The sequence below is a fragment of the Hyaena hyaena genome, unplaced genomic scaffold, assembly GCF_003009895.1.
Source record: "Hyaena hyaena isolate Hyena2069 unplaced genomic scaffold, ASM300989v1 scaffold_1567, whole genome shotgun sequence".
NCBI classification, from domain to species: domain Eukaryota; kingdom Metazoa; phylum Chordata; class Mammalia; order Carnivora; family Hyaenidae; genus Hyaena; species Hyaena hyaena.
In genome coordinates this window covers 276525-285384 of record NW_024082198.1, presented here as the reverse complement: position 1 = coordinate 285384, position 8860 = coordinate 276525, and positions in this window count along the sequence as shown.

Below are 8860 nucleotides of genomic sequence, written 5' to 3'. Positions count from 1 at the left end.
TTTATACCCAGAAAGCAATTACAGTCATTTGGAAAGTTAGAGCAATTACAAGCTAAATATGTGGGTATTATATTCAGATCTAAAAAAAGAAATTCTAGGACAGAGTGATAGCAATAAATTTGACCAAAGTCAAATGCTATCTCCCTCTAAAGTCTACCATGGCATCCTCCCCCCTAGCCTTTATTCACATTTTAATTGTATTGTCACTATGTGTTTATCTGTATTTGTCTTTTCTAGCTGCTTGATAAGCTTTTGGAAGGGAAGGATCTTGTCTTAATTATAGTGATACCATATGTCATCATCTAGAATATTGCATTTGTTCCAGAACCCAGGCAATGACAGATAATAAATGTGGTTTTTAAATGGTGGTATTTAAACTGCATCATGGAATGAATTGGGAATAAAAGAGTGAAATAATATGAAGAAAATTATTAAGAAAGTAAAATGGATGAACAGAATTTCAAATTCCATTGAAGAATGTAACAACTTTAGGATTGTTTAAAACACAGGTCCCTTGAAATATCAGCTTCTTTAGATTTTGTCCTTCCTCTCAAATTTATATCAAAAGATGACTGACACATTGAAGAGCAAATTTACCTGCAATATATTTTGTCAAGTGTAAGACACACGCTCTCAGTAACTGCTGTGTGGACCCACTTGGAACCACAGAGTTTGTTTGCAGATTATTTTAAACTGAAAACATTTGGCACACATTCCCAGTAACTGCTGTGTGGACCCACTTTGAACTCCAGAGGTAGTATGCAGATTATTTTAAACTGAAAACATTTGAGAATCAACAGATGCAGAAAGAAGCTTTCTCAGAATTTTCCTTATCTGACTAAAAGCAGAAATCTATAGGAAATGAGGCTGCCATAAATTCCCTCTTTGGGGTGGGCCTATTCCCAGGAGAGAAACCAAAAATAAACCTAACATAAATCCCTTTTTGGGGTGAGTTTCATGAAGAAGTCAGAAAGACTACTTGCACCTGCATAACATTATCACAACCTTTCTTATCTCTCATTTTTTATCATAAAATTTAATTTTTATTTCCTAAGGAAACCTTATTTGTTTTTCCCATAGAAGCCTTTTGTCGCCACCCTCCATTCCTCTAAATTAGGTATATGAGCCTTTAACTTTAACCATTTAGCAAGCTAGCTACTTCCTTTGTTAGCTACTATATACATATGAATGATTTTTCATTGGTTTAATTAGCAAGCTCCCAGACACTAAATTTAAGAAAGTGGACCTCTGGTATGTAGGATATTTGAGTAGTCAAATATTCATTTGGTGATAGTGAGACAATACACAGATGAAATTGAAGTTGCCATTGAGATATGATAAAATCTAAATCATATAAATTTCTCATTTACTAAAATATTTAAGTAAAATAACTCGATGTGGGAGAGACTGATTTTGGTCACAGAATTTTGTATAAGGAGCAGTTTTGAGAAGATAGTTAACTGCAGTGTGAATATGATTGAATGAGAGTAAATCCATACTCCAAATAACACCTGAGAAGGTGCCTTTTATTAGGGTTTTTGTTTGTTTGTTTGCTTCCAGTATTTGTTTAAAATTCTGTTAGTTAAAATATATTATAACATTAGTTTCAGGAGTAGAATTTAGGGATTCATCACTTTACATATAACACCCAGTGCTCATCACAACAGATGCCATCCTTAATACCAATTACCATTTAACACATCCACCCCTCTGCCCACCTCCCATCTCACAACTCTGTTTCTTCTCTACATTAAGAGTCTATTTTATGGCTTGCCTATTTCTATTTTTCCACAATATTCATCTGTTTCACATCTTAAATTCCATATGTTAGTGAAATCAAATGTATTTGTCTTTCTCTAACTGACTTATCTTGCTTAGCATAATACACTCTGGGTCCAAACATGTCATTGCAGTGGTGCCTAGGTGGCTTAGTCAGTTGAGCATCTGACTTCTGCTCAGGTCATGATGTCTCAGTTCATGGGTTCAAGCCCCATGTTGGGCTCTGTGCTAACAGCTCAGAGCCTGGAGCCTGCTTCAGGTTCTGTGTCTCCCTCTCTCTCTGCCCCTCCCCTGCTCAGACTCTGTCTCTCTCAAGAATAAACATTAAAAAAATTAAATACAAAATAAAAAGCTGTAAAAAAAAACCCAGGTCATTGCAAATGGCAAGATTTCATTCTTTTTCATGGTCAAGTAATATTCCATCACATACACATATATGTCATCTTTCCTTTTTATTTTTAAATTAATTAATCAGTTAATGTTCATTTATTTTTCAAAAGAGAAAAACCTAGCGTGAGCAGGGGAGGGGCAGAGAGAGAGAGAGAGATGCAGATTCTGAAGCAGGCTCCTGGCTCTGAGCTGTCAGCACAGAGCCTGATGTGGGGCTCGATCCCATGAACCATGAGATTATGACCTGAGCTGAAGTCAGACCCATAACTGACTGAGCCATCCAGGTGCTCCTAAATTAATTTATTTTTTAATTTAAATCCAAGTTAGTTAACATGTGGTGTAATAATGATTTCAGAAATAGAATTTAGTGATTCATTAACTACATAAAACACCTAGTGTTCATCCCAACAAGCACCCTCCTTAATGCCCATTTTCCATTTAGCCTATTCCCCACCCACCACTCCACCAGTAACCCTCAGTTTGTTCTCTGTATTTGTTTGTCACCCCCTCTGTTTTTATCTTATTTTTGCTTCCCTTCCCCTATGTTTATCTGTTTTGTTTCTTAAATTCCACATATGAGTGAAATCATGTGATATTTATCTTTCTCTGCCTGACCTATTTCATTTAACATAATATACTCTAGTTCCATTCACATTGCAAATGGCAAGATTTCATTCTTTCTGATTTCTGAGTAATATTCTATTGTATATATATATATATACCACATCTTCTTTATCCATTCCTCAGTCTACAGACATTTGGGCTTTCCATACTTTGGCTATTGTCGATAGTGCTGCCCCTTCGAATCAGCATTTTTGTATCCTTTGGATAAATACCTAGTAGTGCAATTGCTGGGTCGTAGGGCAGTTCTATTTTTAATTTTTTGAGGAACCTCCATACTGTTTTCCAGAGTGGCTGTACCAGTTTGCATTCCCACCAGCAATGCAAAACAGTTCCTCTTTCTCCACATCCTCTCCAACATCTATTGTTGCCTAGGTGTTCATTTTAGTCATTCTGACAGATGTGAAGTGATATCCCATTGTGGTTTTGATTTGTATTTCCCTGATGATGAGTGATCAGCATCTTTTCATGTGTCTGTTAGCCATCTGGATGTCTTCTTGGAAAAGGTGTCTATTCATGTCTTCTGTCCATTTCTTCACTGGATTATTTGTTTTTTGGGAAGTTAAACTTTCACTCTTTGCAGAGGACATGATACTTTATGTAGAAAACCCAAGACTCCACCAAAAAAAAAATGCTAGAACTGATACATGAATTCAGCAAAGTCTCAGGATATAAAATCAGCATAGAGAAGTCAATTGCATTTGTACACACCAATAATGAAGCAGCAGAAAGAGAAATCAAGGAATCGATCCAAGTTACAATTGCACCAAAACCCACAAAATACCTAGGAATAAACCTAACCAAATTGGTGAAAGATCTATACACTGAAGACTATAGAAAGCTTATGAAAGAAATTGAGGAAGACAGAAAGAAATAGAAAAACACTCCATGCTCATAGAAATTGGAAGAACAAATATTGTTAAAATGTTCATACTACCCAAAGCAATGTACATATTCAATATAATCCCTATCAAAATAATACCAGCATTCTTCCCAGAGCTAGAAAAAACAAGCCTTTTACTAGGTTTTAAGCCCAATGTCAACTGACTTGAATTTTGTAAAGTCCAGGACATCGTTGTATAAGTCAGACCATGTTATTAAGGACAATAGTACCTAGAGGAAGAGAACTGGGCACTTTGGGGGGAATGTGAACAACTCAGATCAATTATATTTTGTTTAGTAAATATTGCTTTTATTGTTTTATTGCATTGAAAAATGATCTTATACGTGGAAATTTACTACTAAATAGAAAGATACTCAGTAAGTAGAACAATCCGTGGATCTCTTCATGATCTTGTTAAACTGTTGTAATTGCTATTGTCTTTTTTAAACTGATTCTAATATTACATATTGGGACACTGTTAGATTTAGAAACTCTTCACATAATTTATTGAAGATGAAGAAATACTAATTATATGAGCAAAGTTTATAATTTTTAAGTTACTCTTTATTGTATTACATTTGATATAATGTGTCAGATGACACTGTAGTGCAAGTTAAAAAGTTTACTGAGCTGATTATGAGATTTAATTCATTTTTAATCAGTAAACAGAAAACTTTGGCCTTCCAGCAAATTTTCATCCAAGTAGCTTACCAGAAAGATGTAATTTAATAGGCAACTCTAAGCCTCTGGAAGACAAGTTTTAAAAAGTATAGCATCAATATAAATGTTCTTAGGCTGATGATATCCTGAGGCTAGGAAACCATTTCTGCCATCTTGACTCCTTTCTTTCTTCACTTGGCATTTTATGACTCACTTACATTTATTAGGATCAGATTTAGGTTCTCTAATTGTTTCACAAATCTGAAGTTACTGTTTAAAGAAACCTCTTTTCCCTTATCTCTAAGAAAGTTTGTACTCCAAGAACAATTAGGTTAACAAAATCTATGTAAAGGTATTCAGAATTTATTTAATTTTTTATTATACTTTATTGTCAAGTTGGTTTACATATAACATCCAGTGCTCATCCCAACAAGGGCCCTCCTCCATGCCGATCACCCATTTCCCCCTCTCCCGCACCCCCCATCAACCCTCAGTTTGTTCTCAGTATTTAAGAGTCTCTTATGGTTTGCCTCCCTCCTTCTCCTTAACTATTTTTCCCTTTCCCCTCCTCTATGATCCTCTGCTAAGTTTCTCCTGTTCCACATATGAGTGAAAACATATGGTATCTGTCTTTCTCTGCCTGACTTATTTCATTTAGCATAATACCCTCAAGTTCCATCCACGTTGCTACAAATGGCCAGATTTCATTCTTTCTCATTGCCATGTGGTATTCCATTGTATACATAAACCAGATCTTCTTGATCATCAGTTGATGGGCATTTAGGCTCTTTCCATGATTTGGCTATTGTTGAGAGTGCTGCTATGAACATTGGGGTACATGTGCCCCTATGCATCAGCACTCCTGTATCCCTTGAGTAAATTCCTAGCAGTGCTGGGTCATATGGGGAGTTCTATTGTTAAGTGTTTGAGGAACCTCCACACTTTTTTCCAGAGTGGCTGCACTAGTTTACATTCCCACCAGCAGTGTAAGAGGGTGGCCATTTCTCCACATCCTCGGCAGCATCTATAGTCTCCTGATTTATTCATTTTAGCCACTCTGCCGGTGTGAGGTTGTATTCAGAATTTTTAAATCAAACAACAAAAACTTTACCTGAAGTCCTACTACCTTTTATATGTAATCCTTTAATCAACCCAGGAACAAATATATATTTAATTCTGTGCAACATTCCAGGGTAGTTTAATACTTTAATTAGCAATTTTACATGGAAAAATTACAGAAGTAATTAAGGATATTCAGATTAATTAAAAGCATTAATAGGTATTAAATGTGAAAGAACAGATTTTTAATTAAATCTTTCAAGTTTTTTTTCTTTTCAAGATCTTCTGTACTGAAAAAAAAAAAAAGGTAGTAACAATTTTATCTGAATCAGTTATGCTAGAACTAGCACATTTTCAAGTGAGCTGGCTATAATCTTTTGTATTCACTTAAAGGTTATTTTCCTTATTAAAAATGTTTTAGTGAGATGAGCCTTCATTGCTATTAATGAATGTTTTACTAGCAATGAAAGAAGTCAAAGGCCCAAAGGTTTAGCCTAAAAATCTCCCAAAGAGGGGCGCCTGGGTGGCTCAGTCGATTAAGCAGCCGACTTGGGCTCAGGTCATGACCTCGCGGTTCTTGAGTTCGAGCCCCGCATTGGGCTCTGTGCTGACAGCTTGGAGCCTAGAGCCTGCTTCTGATTCTGTGTCTCCCTCTCTCTGCCCCTCCCCTGCTTGTGTTCTGTGTCTTTCTCTCAAAAATAAATTTTAAAAAAATCTCCCAAGGAGAATACCTGTAGGAAATATGGTACTGAATAAACTGACTATAGTGGGGTTTTTTTGTAGGGAAATTGAGGAATCCCATCTATGCAGCAGCGCAAGGAAGATAGGAGAGTGGAGTGCTAAGTTTTGGAAGTAGCTGCTACTTCAATGCTAATAGAATAGCCATAGTAGTAAATAAAGTAAATTTAGGTGAAGGAGGGAAAAGTTCATTCTCCTCCGAGCAAGAAGAGGCTGATGGAAAAGTATATCTGTGGGCCTATTGAAGTGAATGACTCTTTAAGATTACAGTCCATACAGGTTCCTCAACTGCAGGTGGAGGTGATGAGAGGTGCAGGTGCAGGTGAAGGAGCTGTGAACCAAATTTAAAGGGACAACAACTTCTTTCTTTCCATAAGTAAACTGAAATTTGGAGTAGGCTGCCTTTACAAACAAAAAAAAAAGTAAAAGCAAAATCATCTTCATTTGGAGAAGGAATACAAAAGGCTTTGGGAGATTAACATGGTCTCATGAAAAGGACTACTCTGTCACATCTGTTGCTCTTAGGGAAAAAAAGCTAAATATTAAAGTTAGATAGTGACTCATAATCAACTCTTTTCTCATTGGAATACTTAACAAATTTTATTAATATGCTTCAGACGCATGAGACTTAATTGTTGCCTGATATTCAACCCTAGCAATATACCATAATTAACCATTTAACTATTGTTGGAGATTTAGGTTCTTACACATATCACATATGATAGAGTTTTATTTACCCATCTTTATCCACATCTCTAATAATTCCTTAAGGTTGATTTCTAAAACTTAGTTGCTAGGCAAGGGCAGGGATTAGTTTAAAATTCTTGAAAGATTTGCTAATTTACATTTGCACCAACATAGCATGAAAATCCTCATCACTTTAAACCAAATACTGTATGGTGTACCTTTTTATCATTGTTAATTTGATAGGCAAAGAGTTATTTCTGTTTGTATTTATTTGATGACTGAGGAGGTAACAGAAAGAATGTAAAATAGAATAGGATAAAGTATAGAACAAGTTGCATATTTTGTTTTAGCTCTTTTTATTCATCATTGATTTATCATGTATGTATTGAATTTCTTTGGCACTTTTTTAGATCTTGAATCAGAATATGTAAATCATACTAAGAGTCTTTAAGAAACTCATAATCTATTTGTAGAAACAGGTATGTAAACAAATAACTATAGCACATTGATGTAACTCCCAAAAATATGTAGAAAGTTCTTTGAGAACACAGAGAAAGAAAACAATAACTGAGGACAGATAAAGGAAAGATTAGGCTGCATAGAAATGGTAGTAGCATTCGAGTTTAGTCTTGGAGACTGACATTGTTGATGTACAAGTGTAAGAGGGAAAGAATGTTCCAGAATAAAAAGGAAAAGGGAAAGGATGTTCCAGAATAAGAAAGAGAATGTATAAATTCAGGAAGTATGAAGGAAATCTTGTGTTCAGAGAACTCCAAAGAGGTCAGTATGAGTAGAGTATGGAGCTCATTTTGATGAGTAAAGATCATGAATTTTTAAAAGTGAGCATCAGCTAGTGTCTCTTAAACTCTGACCCTCAACATAACATTTTAACTAGAGCAAGTGTTTTTACTATATATTTCTATAGCATCACGAGCATCTATTCTTATAATAGTTACCATATTTTTTTAAAAAATAATGTTTATTTTTGAGAGAGAGACAGAGACAGAGAGAGAGGGAGAGAGAGAAGGGGAGGGACAGAGAGAGAGGGAAACACAGAATCCGAAGTAGGCTCCAGGTTCTGAGCTGTCAGCGCACAGTTGGACTTGGGGCTCAAACTCAGGAACCACAAGTTGAGCCAAAGTTAGACAACTGACTGATCCACCCAGGTGCTCCTGACAGTTACCATATTTTTATTACTTTGTAGTTTCACTGTGTTAGACTCTAACATCCATGAGGGCAAGGAGTGTGTCTGTCTGACTGACCATCACATCTCCAGTTCCTAGCCTAGTGTCTATTGAATAAATGAATGAATTGATGGATGGACTTCATAATGTAGGCATCAAGGATTTATTGAAGCAAGGACTTATTAAAGCAGATGAAAAACTACATATAAATTAATTATAAATAAATATGTGAATATATTCATATAATATTATGGTGGGTTGAAGATCAGCTGCCAAAAAGACATATCCAAGTCCTAACCACACCTGTCAGGCACCTGTAAATGTGACCTTATTTGGAAATAAGGTCTTTTTAGGTATACTTAAATTAAGGATCTCAAGATGAGATTATACTAGATTTAAGGTGGGTTTTAATCCAAGGACAGGAGTCTTTATGAGAGAAAGGAGAGGGAAATTTGAGACACAGGCACATAAGGGAGAAGGCCATTTGAAGATGGAGGTTGAGATTGGAGTTACACTGCCAATAACCAAAAAATACTTGAAACCATCAGAGGATGGAAGAAGCAAGGAAATACTCTTCCCTAGAGCCTTCAGAGGAAGCATGGCCCTACCAACACATTGATTTTGATATTTTGACCTCTAGAACTATAAGGGAACAAACTGTTGTTTCAAGTCAGCCAGCTTGTGGTAATTTGTTCCAATAGCCCTAGAAAATGAATACAGATATATAATACATAATATTATATATATTCAACTATATATGTTTAATAACTGGTAGAAAAGTGAAGAATAGAATAAAAAAGTAAAGGCTGAAGATAGAATAAGTATTAAGGAGGGTTTGTAATTGTTAATGTACCAGGTA